The sequence below is a fragment of the Sapajus apella genome, unplaced genomic scaffold (assembly GCF_009761245.1).
Source record: "Sapajus apella isolate SASKATOON/1434 unplaced genomic scaffold, GSC_monkey_1.0 scaffold42, whole genome shotgun sequence".
NCBI classification, from domain to species: domain Eukaryota; kingdom Metazoa; phylum Chordata; class Mammalia; order Primates; family Cebidae; genus Sapajus; species Sapajus apella.
The window spans coordinates 11,752,691-11,771,101 of record NW_022436982.1 but is presented as its reverse complement, the minus strand read 5'-3'; the positions used below and the strand labels follow the sequence as shown (position 1 = coordinate 11,771,101).

Below are 18,411 nucleotides of genomic sequence, written 5' to 3'. Positions count from 1 at the left end.
GGGACTGGCAAAAAGTAGGCACTTCATATACAAAAGCTGTGATTATTGATGAACCAGTAGTAAGGTACAGAACTGGGGAAGGAAAAGGGGCCAGTTAGTGGGAAGGCTTTTGTAGCTATTAATAGTAAGGTGGTAAAATAATAATAGTAATAATAGTAATAATAAAAGTTACTAAAAACTAGATACAGCACTAAACTCCTTTAAAGGTGTATCTCATTGAATCTTAACAACAAACCTATGAAGCAGGACTAATGTTATCTCATTTTGTAAATGAGGGAATGTAAGATCAAACAGGTTAAGAAACTTTCCCAAGTTGGTAACTAGCAAAGACAGGATTCCAACTAAGGTAATGGTCTTATCAGGAACTGTACTAGGATAGTCTGCATTTCATGGTAAAGGCTATCAGACGCCACTAAAGCTTTTTAAAAAGGGAAGTCCTATGTTCAAATTTGCTCTTTAGAAGGCAGTATGGAGTGCAGATCAGATGCTGGCAGTAGGGACATAAATTAGAAGATATTACTCTAATTCAGTTGAGAAACACTGAGACATCTGAAATATTGAAGACATCAGTAGTGTGGGCGATGTGAAAGTGGTTCTAAGAAGCTAGTAGCAATCATCCGTCATTACCTACTGGGTGTGGAGAGAAAGAGAAGCAACATTGGTAGCCGTTAGTCAGCTCTGAGTGCAGGCACTGGCATGTGCATTATTACCCAGGGCTCTAAGTGGAGAAACAAAACAACCCCAGGGTGTCTTCAAACCTAAAGCATATTTCCTAAGCCTTTGCGCTCTCAGTCTAGACTAAAAACAAACAAAGTAGCCTCCTCTGAAATGCTGGAAACCCTCCCCACTTGAAACTCTCAGATCTCTTACCTTGCAATTCTAGCTTTCAAATTCCAAGCTGAGCTTCCTTTCCCACACTCCAAGTCCTTGTACTGGGGATTACAATGATCATTTGTGTGTACTAGATGATTGTTCCTTCCACATCAGGGGCCTTGGAACGAGTGACCTAAAGCTGCTTTCTCCTGTCCTGACTTTCCCCACCCAGTACTGCAACCAGATATACAATTTTCTGGTCTTATAGAGAATGACTGACTGGTCATTATAGTCTTCCAAAAGGATAAGAGATTAGTCTCATGATATGGTCTTCAGGCAGCCAAGGAAAATTTCCATATTAGGTACTTGTTGACAGTATTATTTAGTTCCAGGTGAACTTCCTGTAGAGGGACAATATGTTCTTAGAAGGACAGAGAAGGAATATATTAGGTAAGGCATTCTATATCTCAGATAAAGAACTTCAGTGAATTGCAGGGTCAAGGTCTAAGAAATAAACCAGCCATCAAGGGGAAAGTTAACTAAAATGAAGAACCCAGCATACAGCTCCAAATCCTGGTTTTTCTTACTGTGAGAATATTAGTCTTGTTTTCTTAAATCGAAATAATTTCTGAGATTAAAAAGAAGTTGCCTTGACTTTGTCTGATAGATGTATTTTTTTGTTATATATTTGTTTGAGCCTTCTATCTCTCTTACTCTGTTTTCTTTATAATAGAATTAATCTCTGAAAAGTAACTTTACTGTATTCTGATGTTCCATTTTGAATAAGTCAGTGCTTCTCCCAGTGGGCTCTGGACATTGGTGTTTGATTGAACAGCTTTTGTCTATTGATTGTTTTAGGTAGACTGGGTACTCCATTTAACTCAGTGTTTCTGACAATAAATCAGTTGAGAAAGGAGTATTACTCTAATGGTTTGAACACTTGCCAATGCACATTGCTTGGTCATTCAATAAATAGTTATTGATGAGATTGAGCACATTCAGGGAGGTATGGCCATAGACAATAAATGATTATTGACTCTGCCTTCAGCTGTGCCAGTATTTAACTTGTAAGGTAGTTAAGCTACACCAGTGCACACTCATACAATTTGGTCACAGTCCTATTTGATGATCTCAAACCTAGCTTCCCCTAACAAACAGGGAGGCTTAAACTTGGCTTTGCACATTGAATTATTCTTTTAGAAAAATACTTCGTGTACAATGCAGCCTTTCCATTTACAAAGAAACATATTCGTGCAGTTTTACAATTTAAAACTCTCCCAAATTGATTATATTTAATTATCCATTTCCAATGAAACTCACTAAATTGGTAAATAGCAGTGAGTGAATAACTGATAAGGTCATACTTTCTTGTCTTGGACTACTACAAACACCGTGGAGCAACAACAGGTTAGAGTATAAAAGTTAGGCAAGGGTTTAGTTTTTGTTCAACAGCTGTTTTGCTTGTTACAAAGGTTCCCAAACCACTGAACATTAGACCAAAGCAACTAACCAGCCAACCAAATAAACAAACAAACAAAAACAAACAAAAAACCTTCTCCCCAAACTGAAAGACAAAAACATAATTTGATAACCTAAGCTACTCTTTCTTTATTTAACCTTAAATTTATGAGATTACTTTTTTCCCCAGAAGGAAAACTCTCTTGGGACACCTTTAGCAATTTAACATTTTCTAAGCATTAGAGCAAATAAGAGGCAATCATTCTTCAGTCATAAAGATAAGCCAAGGAATGAAAATGCTTTTGCAGGTCACGTCACCTGACAGAAACTTTGGACTGGTCCTTTCCTGGTTCAAGAGTTCAGCCATAAGACCCACTTTCCCTATCAGCTGGCTCAAGCTGATAAGGTACTGAAGCAAGCAAAGGTTCTTTATGAGCTTTTATTTAATTGTCCTTGCCACATAAGGGTTGAGGGGAGTTACTTCATGTTGATCTGTTTTTTCTTTGGAATAAATCGCTGTCTCCCCTGATTGGATAGAGTAAACAGAGTTTGGTTAAACACTTTTCATCTGTACTAGGCACAAATTCCTAGTGCCTGGTATAGAACTTTTAACCCTAATAGGTTTCCTGTGAGTACTTGTTGAAGGAATAATGACAAACTCTGCCTTAGATTGGTGACTGGCTAGGGAGAAACATAGTTCCAAGAGCAGAGTAAGTAAGAGCAAGTGTTGTATTGTATGCCCATCAAATGTATAAGATGCTGGTGATAAAGGTAAGAGTGTGATTGAGGCTGAGTTCTCTGAAATTACATATGAGATGTTATCTGCCATTCAGTATTAGCTGTGTCTATATTTTTTCCAGGAATTTGGCCTTCAAAGAGAACATTCAAAATTATTACCCAAATAGTGATTTATCAGGCTTGTATTGTAGGGAAACTTTAGTGGATTGCAACTGCTGTGCTCCTTTGAAGAGAGTTGGTACAAGATTTTCCATACCTAATCCTACATATTTTCCTTTCCACTCCCAGTAACCTCCCATCTTTTCTTCTATTTGGTCTGGTAAACACCAATAGTAGGACCCTTTCTGCAGCTTCCATCCTAACTTGTATTCTAGTCTTGACACTGCAGGAAACTCATTGTTACCTAGAAGTCAATTGACTTCCCTGAATGTTAGCTTCTTTATCTGTAAGTAATTGAAAGAGGTGATGGTTAAGGTAATTTACTAATTTTACAATTCTATGATTTTATGCATAGATCCTAGTTAGTATAGCTTTAAGTAGATACTTAATTCACTATTAGTCTCTCTACCAAGATATAGATACTAGTTGATCATTTTTTTTCCTTAAAGGCTGAACTGAATTCTCTGATACAGGCTACTAAACATCCCATATTTATCAGTATGAACACTCACTGGGTGCCTGTTATTTAACCAGGTAGAATTCTTAGCTGTGATTGAGAATCTAGGTATCTCTTCTGGTACTATCATTTAAATGAGTAGTTCAAAACCGTTAAGTTGATGTTTCTAATAGGACTGTGAATTTAACATAGATTCCTAGAAGTCTTGGAATACAACAGTGTACACAGATGAGGGTATAGTACTTTTTGGTATTTTCTTCTTGCAAATGATACAAATATCTGCATGTCATAACATCATCATAATGGATTCCATCTTTTATTGAGAGCTTAGTATATGCTAGACACTGTCACTAAACATGTAGGATCTTGTTTTCTCAAAATGTTGTAGTTATTATGTTTTTTTGTGTTTTGAAATCAGTGTATAAGTGTATAAACCATACATCTAGAGCTTATAGAAGAATCAAAATGCAAAAACCCTATACATATCTCTTGTTTTTTAAAAATACAATTTTACCTGTCCTTAGATGCCTCTGTATATCATCCCCAGTCTCATCTCCCTCCCAACCCTGAAAGTAATCACTATCCATATTTTGTGTCTAACATTACCTTGTTTTCTTTAACTTTGCCATCTGTGTGTGTATCCCTAGATGATACATGGCATAGTTATACTTGTTTTTATATTGGAAGTAAATGCAATCCTATAGTATGAATTTTTTAGAACTTGATTAATTTATTAGCATTTTATTTTGAGATTCATCGAAATGGTGTGTGTAGCTGTAGTTTATTCATTGCTATTGCTGAATTAAATTCCATTGGATGACTTTGCTACAATTTATTCTACCATTGGTAGATATTTGGGTTGTTTCCATTTTATTTTATTTTATTTTTTGCTGTTACGAATAAGGTGGCCTTGAATATTCTTTCATATACCTGGCATGTATATGCATGTAGCTCTTTGTTGGTTTGCCTTTCTGTCTTAAGATGCACTCGAAAACTGAGGCCCAGAGTCACCAAGCAACTTGTTTAATGTCAGAGTGAGTTGGTGGTGAGGCCAAAGTCTGAACTCAGCAGTCTGTTACCACAGTTTTTATCCTTAACCACAATACTCTGTGAATTCTCATTTTAAAAAGGAAGGTCTGGAGAATTCAAAATAACTTCCTAAAGAGCAGAGATTCAACAAAGCTCAGTCTGACTAATGCCTTCCATTTAAAAAAAAAACACCCAAAACACATATTATGATTATGATTCTATTTGTGATGTATTAAGCAATTACAAGAGAATGAGTTCATACTTGGCACTATTATTTCTTTCTTATAAGTGGTCAGATGTCAAAATGTGAAAACTATGAATTTCACGTTATCCATATATATTTGATGTAACATTTTTCCTTTAGGAATATGAGTAGAAATAAAAAGAAAGATAGGTTTTTATAGTGGAATATATATTTATTCTGTCTCTTTTTTAGCCTACCAAATCTTTTTCACAATATGTAACACTTATAAATGCATTTAATTTCAGTGCCAATTTAAAAAATTCAAAAGTAGATAACAAGATAAGTGAGACAAGCACTCAGTAAATGTTTATAATGTGACACTTATAAATTATAGGCTGCTAATCAAGATAGCATTAACAATTTCAAAGTGTTTGTATGAACAAAGCATTTTGTAAAGAGTGTTTGGGGTGGCAGTGAGCAAAAGCAACCCAGTAACTATGGCAGTTAATGCTAAAGCTCTGATTTTGACATGAAAGTCATAAAAATGGAAGTCCTGCTGAATCACAAGTGTCCTGGAGAAACTTGGATGAGTTTCTTAGTTAGAAGTTTTTCCCCCTCTGATCTTAGCTATTTCTTGTCTTCTGCTAGGTTTTGAGTTTTTTTGATCTTGCTCCTCTAGCTCTTTCAGTTTTGACGATAGGGTGTCAATTTTTGATCTCTCCTTGCTTCTCATGTGGGCACTTATTGCTATATATTTTCCTCTAGAGACTGCTTTAAATGTGTCCCAGAGATTCTGGTATGTCGTGTCTTCATTCTCGGTTTCGAAGAACATCTTTATTTCTGCCTTCATTTCATTGTTTATCCAGTCAACATTCAAGAGCAAGTTGTTCAGTTTCCATGAAGCTGTGCGGTTCTGGGTTAGTTTTTGAATTCTGAGTTCTAACTTGATTGCACTGTGGTCTGAGAGACTGTTTGTTATGATTTCCGTTCTTTTGCATTTGCTGAGGAGTGATTTACTCCCAATTTTGTGGTCAATTTTAGAGTAGGCGTGATGTGGTGCTGAGAAGAATGTATATTCTGTGGCTTTGGGGTGGAGAGTTATGTAAATGTCTATTAGGTTTGCTTGGTCCAGATCTGAGTTCAAGTCCTGGATATCCTTGTTAATTTTCTGTCTGGTTGATCTGTCTCATATTGACAATGGGGTGTTAAAGTCTCCCACTATAATTGTGTGGGAGTCCAAGTCTCTTTGTAAGTCATTAAGAACTTGCCTTATGTATCTGGGTGCTCCAGATGTAGGTGATGGGGAGGAAGGCAGCAAATCACACTGCCATGTGTGTACCTATGCAACAATCTTGCATGTTCTTCACATGTACCCCAAAACCTAAAATTGCAATAAAATAAATAAATGGGAAAAAAAAGAAGTTTTTCCCACCACAGTAAGTATTTTCAAAGGATAACAAAGTAAAATTTCTCTCTTATGTGAGTCATAGCTCTGTTGGTTGTAAGCAGCTGAAACTCATCTTGAATTACCAAGGTAAGAGAAGAAACATATTGGTTCATGACATTCCAGAAAGGACTGAAAAATCAAACCATTTTGAAGGACAAGGATACAGGTAGACTCTAGAACAACCAAAACTAGGAGTTCAACCACTGTTAGGGACGTCTTTCCAACTCTCGCTCCGGCTTTTCTCCCTGGCTTGACTGTCTTCTCTTTCACTGTAGATTGGCTTCTCCCACATGGCAAGAAACACTGCTGCCAGCACTTTCTGAGTTCTATATCCTATAACGTCCACCACTGGTGATAGATTAACTTATGGCCCTTCTAGCGAAAAGTTAAAAATTACCTCGGGAAAGTCTGATTATCTCAGATTGGAGATAATGCCCATCTCTGGACCAATAAACTATTGTGTGGGGCTGACAGGACTATATAAAAACATGGCTGTTTTCTAGGAATCACTTGGCTTGACTGAAAGAACAGCATTCTCAAAGGGAGTGCAATTTATAGAAGCTGGTAGAATGGACAGATAAAACAATAATTCTTTACTATATTGCTCAAATAATCCTGCTGACATTTTTAGTATATTATAAAGAGATTTCTAAAGTGTTTCCAAACCATTATAGGAAAAAATAATCTTAGAGTACTTTCTTCTTGAACTATGTATAATTTACCTGAAATACTTTTCAAAAAGCAATCAATGTGAGAAAATGAGATTGCTGTCTTCTTAAAAACTGAATAAAAGCCCACACGTTCAGAACAAAAGAAAATGAGGTAAGGCCTAAAATAAATCATGCTAAGAAAGCTAAAATTCTAGACAAAATCACATCAGCAAAACTAGAAAATGCTTCATTTGACTGCTTGCTGTTTGGTTAGATGGAGGGGTGATGTGATAAAAATAGTGATGAAGTGAGAAAACTGGTGTATTAGTTTTCTATTGCATGTAACAAGTCATCACAAACTTAGAGCCTTCAAATAATGCCCATTTATTATCTTACAGTTTCTGTGGTTCAGACATTTGGGCACTGTGTGGCTTGGCTGGGCTCTCTGCTTAGGATCTCACAGGTCAAAATCAAAGTATCGATGGGAGCTGCAGTTCTCCCAAGCTGTAGCTTGTGCCCCTTTTAAACTGTCAGGCTGCTGGCATAATTTATTTCCTTCTCAAGCTTTCTCAATGATCCCCTCCATCTTCACACCAGCAATGGCTTGTCAAATCCTTCTCATTCTTTGTAACTCTCTGACTCCCCTTTCTGTCACAGCTCTATAACTTATTTGTATTCTGTCACCAGCAGCAGAGGCTTTTAAGAGTTTACAGGATTAGATTACATCCATTTGGATAATCTTCTACTTAAAGGTCAACTATGCTATATAACATAGCCAATCAATGATGTCTCATCACATTCGCACATTGCAGAGACTAGGGATCTTGGGGATCATTCCTAGAAATTCTGCCTGCTACAGCGTGGTTTCTAGATTGAACTCTAACATATATTTGGTAGGTTTCCTAAGCCTCAGTCTCATTATTCATGAAAGTGAATTTTAATGCTCTTTGCCCTGCTTGCCTCACATGATCTACCTACATTAAGTTCAAAATGTAATAGTATGTCAAACAATGGGCAACTCAGTTCTACAAACATTACCATATCTCATTGGGGATACAAAGTTCTACACACTTAAAGATGGTAAAGGCATATAAAAATATAAGTTATTGCTTTTATAATAAATGTGTTCCTGTTGGCTGAAAATTTCAATATCTGATACAAATAGCTTTCTATTTTACTTTTTTTAATTATGCAAGACCTTGTAATCACAAACCTAAAAATTGCATGCCACATGTTTTTAAGGCCAAATAAAAATTTATAGAGTTATCTTAAAAGAACTCCATAGAGTCCAAATAAAAATCCATTGAGTCCTTTTGAAAGGATCCAACCACATATATCAACTGAACTATACACGTTACCAAAAACAGTGGAACCTTTTCAGATTGTCTAATTGGCCTTTGGAACTTACATAGCATCAGGTATGCAAATGAACAACTTCAGATCTTGATTCCTCCCACCTCTACTCCCACTGTCACAACCACTTCTGTCATGACCTAGTTATTCTCCGAAAGTTCCGTCTTATACCTGGTCAAACTTCTCTTACAATCACCTGTGACTCTCCCTCTTGATCTTGGATCAAATAATCCTAAATACATTAAATGTTCTGATTCTTCGTGTCCCTTAACTATATCTCTACTTGAATCAGTGTGTTAGTTCAGGTCCTCTGAGAGAAAGATGCTAAGATAAAATTAGATGTGTAAGAGATTCGTTGAGGAAATCCTTGTGGGAGAAAATGGAGAGGTAACTAGAGGAGGCTGGGTAGACTGTCTGGCTACTATGTAGAACTCATCCCCATGAAGGAGAAAAGAAAGAAAGGCAAAGAAGAAAACCCTTAAGATTTCAATTTTAAGAAAGTTTTGGCAAAGCCAATTGGGAATATTCAAGGCAAAGCTGCCCGTCAGAAGAGTCTTGCATCTTTCAGTAATAGACTTGCTTTAGTACATCTGCTTGTGTTTAGTAATTGGCTGGGAGCAGCCAGAGAAAGCATGGACTCAGAACAAACTTGATGATGAATTTCAGAGGCAGCAGCTAAGACCATCAGTCTATTATTATCCTTGCAGTAACTGTCATAATTAGTATCAGAGCAAACCTTTTTTTTGTGTGTGTGCGTTCATGAGTTAATGGTCTTCTTTTTCCTGCCTTCAAGAGCCATGTCATTGAAAGAGCTAATCGTTCAAATTTATGCTGCATTACTGCCTAGATACTTTCATGTATCATACTTTATTTTAAAATACTTTAACTAATAGCCCTGATGGTTTTCAGTTAACCAAATTCTATCTTACCATCCCAGTTGCCCCTTCTGTCTTTTCCTTAGAAATATTTTTGTAATAGCTGCAAGATGGTCTGGATCCTGAACCCCCAATCTTCAATGAGCACCAAATGGTGATCATAGATTACAAACTGTAGAAATATATCAAAGGAAACTTCATTAATATACACCAATGTTTGGACTCCAAATGCTTTTGTGTCTCAGTCACAAGGACTCCTCTTGCTTGGTGGCTTAAAATTAGGTTGAAGAAGATTTACATCATGTTGTGCATGACCTCTTTAGTTTGGTTCTACTTATTCTTTCAAGGAGGGAGGAGTGAAGAAGGTGCCTCTTAGTGAGCATATTTTGTACAAATGAAAACAGGGTACTGCCACTTATGCCAGGATGCATGCGTTATCCCTGAGAAAACTGGGCTATATGATCATTGCAGAGTCTCTCCTCTCAGGAATGAGGAAGGCTTATACCTTTTACCTCACCAAGTACATGGAAATAAAAACAGCAGGGAAGTGATTCAAAAGAGAAATATGAAGAAAGCAATGTACAAAGATAGACGCTTTAGCCTTTTTTTTTTTTTTTTTTTTTCTCAAAACTTCACACTCCTTTTCACTCTGCTTCACTTATGCTGCCCTAGTTCCAGAGTGTTTCCTTTCTTGGGTGAAGATGGGAACAAGTACATGGGTCAGCAAGGGGTGGGTGGTACCTGTGCTCCCATTAAGATTCTTCCAGAATAGTTTCTTTATGATTATCAGCTTGGATCACATGTACTTGTGGATTATTGGTGGTTTTCTAGGGTAAACAGGGCATATTGTGTTGGAGGACATATTTTACATGTAACAATTTGGGGATTTTTTTATATTAAATAAAACCCAGATATATGATGAATTAGGATGCAAAATTTATCTGAATTTTGTAAGTGAATCATGAGAACTCAAAGATACTTAATCCTTGGAAACACCTTATACTCCTGTTCAGCTAAGCGTGAATATTTACTATTTTCAGCTATTAGTTATATCTTGTTGAAAAAGTGAAAAGAACTGCCCAATGAATTGGAATGTGTGCTCAACATTCTCTTAGCTCTTTTGTCTCTTTCCAAAATTGGATCAAATGACATTGGACATAATCAACTTCTTACTGTTTTGACAACCATCTGAGGAGACTTTTATAATTGATAATCTGGACTAGGCTACCCATTGTGTGATGAGACACAAAGCAGTCTGGACTCTCCATGATATGTATATCTGTTTGATATACTCAAATGGATATAAGTTTGAGTAGATATGGAGATGAGCCAGGGTTTATTTCTTCAACTGGTATTTACTGAATGCTCCTATGTGCCAGGAGCTGTTCTGGAAACTGTGATACAGCAATTAACAGATAAAGCGTTTATCTCACAATGCATGAAAGACTGGACAGAAAATGAACATACATACAAACTAATAAATAAGAAAACAGGGGCCAGGCGCGGTGGCTCACGCCTGTAATCCCAGCACTTTGGGAGGCTGAGGGGGGTGGATCACGAGGTCAAGAGATCGAGACCATCCTGGTCAACATGGTGAAACCCCGACTCTACTAAAATTACAAAACTAGCTGGGCATGGTGGCGCATGCCTGTAATCCCAGCTACTTGGGAGGCTGAGGCAGGAGAATTGCCTGAACCCAGGGGGCGGAGGTTGCAGTGAGCCGAGATCGCGCCATTGCACTCCAGCCTGGGCAACAAGAGCGAAACTCTGTCTCAAAAAAAAAAAAAAAAAAAGGAAAACAAATGAAAGTATTGAGATAGTGCTATAACTACTGGGATGAAAATCGGGCAGGAAGGGAGACAGAACCTGCTTGGTGTGGGAGACAGGGGTAGCCTCTCTGAGGAAGTGACGTTTGACCCGAGACCTACATGAGGAGAAGGAGACAGTCAGATGAAAATGAGGGAAGTAACAATGGCAAGTACAGAGAACTTGAGACAACTTGGCGGATTGGAGGGACACAGACAAAGCCAATGTGGGACAACAGGGGACAAGAGGGAGTCTGCTTGGAGAAATAAGTAGTACTGAGGCCTTAAAAGGTCCTGTAAGTCATGGAAAGACATTTAGTTACTATTCTAATGACAGTGAGATGTTACTGGAGAGTTTTAAACTGGGGAATGTCATAACTGTCCAGATGTAACCAAATAGTAAAACTGTTCTTCCTGAATAACTTGGCTAAAAAGGATGTTATAACTACAGATGTACATGAAGATTAGGCAGAACATTCAAGAAAGGCCTCAACTAAACTTGACCTCACATAAATATGGGAGAAAGATCAAATGGGAGCTGGGAGTGTTAAAAGAATGTAAGGGGAATGGCTTCTAATAATGAACAAAACGGCTATATTTTATTATGAAGAAAAATGTTATGCATCTTAAACATGCAGAAGAAATTTCTGTTCAAAAGACTTGAAAAAGTCTTGGGTGTACTAAAATAAACCTTTTTTTTTTTCTTTTTTTTGAGATGGAATTTCGCTCTTGTTGCTCAGGCTGGAGTGCAATGGTGCAATCTCTGCTCACTACAAACTCCGCCTTCTGGGTTCAAGCGATTCTCCTGCCTCAGCCTCTTGAATAGCTGGGATTACAGGCATGTGCCACCATGCCCAGCTAGTGTTGTATTTTTAGTAGAGTCGGGGTTTCTCCACATTGGTCAGGCTGGTCTCAAACTCCCGACCTCAGGTGATCCTCCCACCTTGGCCTCCCAAAGTGCTGGGATTACAGGTGTGATACATTTTTTAAGATATAGAAAATTCATGTATTTAGAGTTTAAGTTTAATTTCCAAAGAGCTCAGACTTCTCCGTATATTATATGCTATGAAATTTTGTTTATTTTTAATTTAACCTACTTGAGTGCAAAAACACAAAGAAGCTTAAGGAATATAAAGAGCCATTTGAAATGACCATTTAAATAGATTCAAAATTAATAATATCAGCACAGTGTTTCTTTGATATGACAACCCCTCCTCCCAGGGTACTTAAATAAAGGAGGGGGAATCTTAATCTGAAATTGAAAACCCTGAAATCATGTTTCCAAGGAAAGAAGGGAAATAGGAAAAACAAAAACAAAAAGCAGCAACTCATTTGGAAGCTCATGGGAGAGGCAGAGGGGGATTCATACATCTCTGGACTGGTTTGCCTGAGCAAGTGAATCATTTAAATAGGAAAAAACAGGGGGCTGACTCAGCTTGAGCAAACTCTTGCTATCCCCTGCTGAGGTCCTCACTTGGTGTGGTCCCTGCCGCTCTCCTCCGACCTTGCTGCCCTCCTCCTTTGTCACTGTGGAGAAACAGGAAGGAATGTTTATTAGCAAGACTGGCTGGGGTCACACCCAAGGCAATTTCAGATTTTTACCTCTCCCGGCCTTGGGAAGAAGTTCAAGGATCAAGGACAAGCTCCTGGTTAGAATGAGAGGCAAGTCCAAACCTTTAAAAAATAAACTCACAACAGCATTTGGCACAGGCCTCTGGAGTTTACCAGAACGTGTGTGCCTGTGTGTGATGTTCATTAGTTCCTCTTGCCGATCTAATGAGATTTTATGTCTTATAACAGTGAGGCAATTGGAGTCTCAACAGGGGAAGCAGCTTGCCTAACACTGCAGGATGGTTAGCACTCGGATCCTGACTTTCTGACTCCTAGGATTGTGCTATCTTAAGATAATCACATGCCTTCTTGGCAGATGTTTCTAACAAAGGAGAGAGTTGCCCAGGGTTGTGCTTTGCTGGCTCCCTTGTCATGTGATTGCCATTTAGTTGCACCACACAGTCACCTTCAATTAGCTGTGCAAATAGGCTCACTCTTATGCTACATGCACTAAAAGTGAAAATGGGGAGAGAGAAGTGACAGAGAGAGAGAGAAAGAGAAAGGAGGGCGGGAGGGATGGTGGGAGGGAGAAAGAGAGAGAGAGAGAGAGAGAAACTCCTATTATGGCATGTTCTTCATCCCACCCCACTCCACTCCCTCTTAACAGGAAGAAAGTACCCAAAGAAAATTGTTGCTATGAAGGGCATAGCCAGCTAAATGGGTGTCACTTAGTTTGAAAAATCTCAAAGATGTCAATGAGCCATTCGAGAAAACAAGGAACCTGTTTTTCTTTCATCATTCCTTCTCAGTCCTTGGCTTTTGGAAGAGTAACTTTATGGAAGGAGAAGACCCTCTGTGGAGTTAAAAGGTTTATGAACTTTATCCTCTGCAACAAATCAGTGACAGTTGTTCCGTAGGCTGATGGTTTTCCTCTATCTTTCCTTTTTAACAGCTGTATGTCTCACAGTTTAGACTTGGGGTATAAGTAATAAGAAGAATAAAACATAGTGCCTTAAGTATATTCACCATAAGTTAGCTCAGGGCAATTCCAGTGCAAGTATGATCTGTGATCCAACAGGTGAGCGACTCTGCTGCTGAAATTCACGTGTGATCACAGTGGCCTTTGCTGTTTAGCATGCTCTAATCCTTTTGTCCATTTTCATCACATGAACTGCTGAATATAGGATTGTTTAAATGGATGGGGAGATATCATGAAAATGAATAAAGAAAAAGTTCTTATTTAGGGGTGCATACCTGCCTATCTGACCATTGTCCTTTGGCAATTAGGATCTTGCTTTCAGAAAGCGTGGGCATTGGAATCAGGCTGCTGGAGTATGAATCATTATGCTATCATTTTTTGTTTGTTTTTGCTCTGTGACATTAGGAAAGTTACGTAAAATTTTGTGCTTCGGTTTCTTCTTTCAATTTGGGTATAATAACTGTGCCTGTCTTGTAGGATTATTGTAAGGCCCAAGTGCAATAATATATAGTATACTATGCCTGTGCCTGGCATCTAGTAAGTACTCATTAAGATTACATGAAGATAATACAGATATATCTTAACATGTAATTATGATTTTTCTTATTCAAGGCCAAGCATTCCAATTTAATGGAGTTAGGCAAACACAATAAATTCATTGCTCTTTCCTTTTTATGCTACTTTCTTTGAAGAGGCAGTCAAGTTCCATTTGACTGAAACTTTTTAGCAATGTATATTATGCTGACTTTACTCTCATGTGCCCTTGGGGCTATAATTCATCAAGTTAGGGGGGCGAAAAAGTGTGTTAGTGAAAGAGAAATGAGGAAGAACAAGGAGGAAAAAAGAGCCATGACCTCATTCACTGCCAATATTTATTATATGGAGCAATGACCATCCTTCAGAAGTGTTTGTTCTCTATTGCACTGTAGATATGGAAGAATTATCATTGATCAATTGCTGTCTCAGTCACTTACCTGATAGAATTTGGGAGATACGGCTATTTCAGGGCACATTTGACATAAAGTGATATTTTTGGATTAAAGCTTTCATGATGAGTGCCAGTCTGGGTCAGAAATGATTGAAAGCTGTCGCCATCTATAGGCTAGTTGTTTGTAGTAAAATATTTTTCCTCATTGCATTATGTTTTTGGTACCATTTATGAAGCAGAGTTCTTCAGTGGGCTTGAGGTTTAGCGGAAGTTAAAACAATAACCAACACCCCAACCCAGTGGCTCTCAAACTCAGTGAGGTGGCATAGAACTTTAGCATGAATTTGAGCTTGGACTCAGCTAGACTTTCATATACTGTGTGATCTTGGGCACTGATATCAACCCTTTATGAGAAAATTATCTCTGAAATATGGGAAGTAAACCTTCCAGTTAGGTTGTTGTGAAGATTCAATGAGTTAGAATGATATATACATTATAATGATCTATATTTTAGATGTTTCGTAAATATGATTGCCGTCATTTTATTCTTTCCTTTTCTCTTTCTTCTCAGTATCTTACAAGTAGCAAGTTGAACATTGTGGGATGCATTAACTATTGAGGACTTTGAAACTTTCTGCTACATGGAGGCTAGGACCAGAGTCAAGATTTATACTTTGCAGCATGGTGGTCAGCTGTTTTTGCAAATCAGGTTAAATAATTTTTAAATGAGGCTGAGAGCATGGGAGATACTAATGTGTATTTCTTAACGAGCTACTGCATATGCAAGTGCTTTATAAAGTGTCAAGGGCTCCAGGATTATATGGTATTACTGTCACTGTTGTAAGCGCTTCTACCTTTTCCTTCTCCTTTTACAGATTAGGAAATTGAAACGCAAAAAGATCAAAAGTGATTTGCCCAAGCATATAGATCAAAGCTGTGGCAGAACCAGGAATGGAACTTATATCTCTCTACTCATGGTTTAAAGCACAAATAAAACCTTGTTTCAAAAATATTAAAAAGTCACAAGAAAGGTAAACATGTGGATAAACAAAATAAAAAAATAAAAGATATCCAATAATAACATATTGATATACGTCCTTCTTTCTGGCATGTGCAAAACAATGCACATGGAATGTATTGGTTACAAAAAAAGAGGAAATAGCCGCTTACCTTAAGCAAACTAACTTGGAGATAAATTTGAGATACCCTCCTATAGGATTGATAATGGCAAGGGTGATGAGTAGATGCGTAGAGACTGTTCAAAAAGAAACACAAGACGCATTCTCTTTTAAGGGTTCTGATGCTCTGCTCAGTTATTTTTATTCTTTTAAAAATAAAAAAATAATAACTGTACAAAATTCATAGGGTATATAGTGGTGCTTTGCTATACATAATATATAGTGATCAGGTTAGGGTAATTAGCATATCCAGTCATCCTATAGTGGTATAGAACACCAGAAATTATTCTTTCTAGCTATAATTTTGTATTCTTTAACAAATCTCTCCCTATCCCTCCCTTCCCCTTACTTTTCTTAGCTTCTAGGATCGTTTGTTCTACTTTTTACTTCTATGAGATTAACTTTTTTAAAAAAAGATATTTATTCAGTGTCACCATCAGATTATTATATTTAGCTATCAACAACATGGGTGCAAAAAAAAAAATCTACATTAAAATCCTTTGTTGGAATGCTTTACACTTTCCACAGAACAGAAACTAAAATAACCTGTTATACAATTAGTCACAAATACAGTCCTTGAGTTTTTTGCCCATACACATGAGTATTTGTCTAAAGCATGTCTTCTTTATAGCAGCTAGGCCCTGCCACCACCGTACTTGGCTGAGTTCACAAATCTGTTGTAACCTGTAGCTTCCCTGTCACTTCTCTGGCTCTCCTCTCTTGTTAAGCTTTGTTTCCTAATTAAAATCTTCTGCCACTGCCATAGGGGCAGTTCCACTGCTACTACTGGAACTGCCATAACCACCTTGGTTTTGTGGTTTGGCAAAGTATTGGCTGCCACCACCATAGGGGCCAGAACTTCTGCCTCCAAAGTTTCCTTCCTTCGTGGTTCCAAAATTTGAAGACTGATTGTTGTAATTGCCAAAATCATTGTAGCTTCCACCACCTTCAAAATTGCTTCCATCATTACCAAATCCATTATAGCCATCCCCACTGCCACCATATCCACCACCACCACCATGGCTGCTACCAAAGCCACCATGACCACTGAAGTTTCCTCCATGACCAAAGTTGTCATTCCCACAAAAACTACTTCCACGACCACCACCAAAGTTTCCAGAGCCACTTCGACCTCCTTGGCTGGATGAAGCACTAGCCATTTCTTGCTTTGACAGGGCTTTCCTAACTTCACAGCCATGCCCATCCACAGTATGGTATTTCTGAATGACAGTCTTATTCACAGAGTCATGGGTGTCAAAGGTTACAAAGGCAAAACCCCTTTTCTTGCCACTGCCTTGGTCAGTCATGATTTCAATCACTTCAATTTTTCCATACTGTTCAAAATAATCTCTTAGGTGATGTTCTTTAGCATCTTCTTTAATGCCACCAACAAATTTTTTTTCACAGTTAAGTGGGCACCTGGTCTTTGAGAATTTTCTCTTGAGACAGCTCTCTTTGGTTCCACAACTCTTCCATCCACTTTGTGTGGCCTTGCATTCGTAGCTACATCCACCTCCTCCACAGTGGCATATGTGACGAACCCAAAGCCCCTGGAGTGCTTGGTGTTTGGATCTCTCATTACCACACACAGTCCTTGAGCATTCCCCATTGCTCAGAACGGCTCCTCAAGCTCTCATCGGTTGTTTCAAAGCTCAACCCTCCAATGAAGAGCTTTCTCAGCTGTTTGGGCTCTTTAGGAGACTCTGACTTAGACATGATCACAGGGAGAAGAGAGACTTTAAGGATGCTTCTTCGGCGGTGTCCATGGGCAGAAAAGAGCAAAATGAAGAACTTATCTTGAGATTAACTTTTATTTTAGCTTCTGTTGGTGAGTGAGAACATGCTGTGTTTAATAGGAAATTTCTGTTACTGGCTTATTTCACTTAACACAATGTCTTCCAAGAGCATCCATCCAGGATTTTATTGCCTTTTATGGTTTCATTATATTTCATTGTGTATATATACCATGTTTTCTTTGTCCATTCGTTTGTTGTTGGATGCCTGGGTTGATTCCATATCTTGATTATTATAAATAGTACTGCAATAAACATGGTCTGTAGATGTCTCTTTGATATAATTATTTTCTTTCCTTTGGATAAATTGCTAGTAATGGGATTGCTGGATCATACCATAGTTCTATTCATAGTTTTTTGAGGAACCTCCATTCTGTCCTCCATGGTGGTTGTACTAGTTTACATTCCCACCAGCAGTCTGTAAGAGTTCCCTTTTCTCCACATCCCTGCCAGAATTTGTTATTTTTTTTTTGTTCTTTTTGATAATGGACATCCTAACTGGTGTGAGATGATACCTCATTGTGGCTTCAATTAGGATTTCCCTGATGATTAGTGATATTGAGCAGTTTTTTTCATATATTTATTGGCCATTTGTGTATATTTTTTTGATATATGTCTTTTGATATTTTTTGCCTTCTCTTTAAATATATATATATATATATATATATATATATATATATATTTACTGTTGAGGTGTTTGAGTTTCTTATATATATATGAGTAGTTTACAAATATTTTCTTGCTTGCTGTAGTTTGTATTTTCACTCTGTTGATTACTTCCTTTGCTGTACAAAAGGTTTTTGGATTGATATAATCCCACTTGTTTATTTTTGTTTGTGTTGCCTATGTTTTTAAGGTATTATTCAGAAAAATTTTGCCCAGACCAATTTCCTGAAGCATTTCTTCTATGTTTTCCTCTAGTAATTCTATTTTTTTCAGGTCTTACATTTAGGTTTTTGTTCCATTTTGCAATGATATTTATATAGGGTGAGAGACGGGAATCTAGTTTCATTC

At 37.7% G+C, this 18,411-nt stretch overlaps 1 pseudogene; it reads right to left on the bottom strand.

Annotated features, from left to right (window-relative positions):
- Positions 1-16,006: 16,006 nt before the first annotated feature.
- On the bottom strand, positions 16,007-17,368 carry LOC116566070 (annotated as a pseudogene).
- Positions 17,369-18,411: the final 1,043 nt, after the last annotated feature.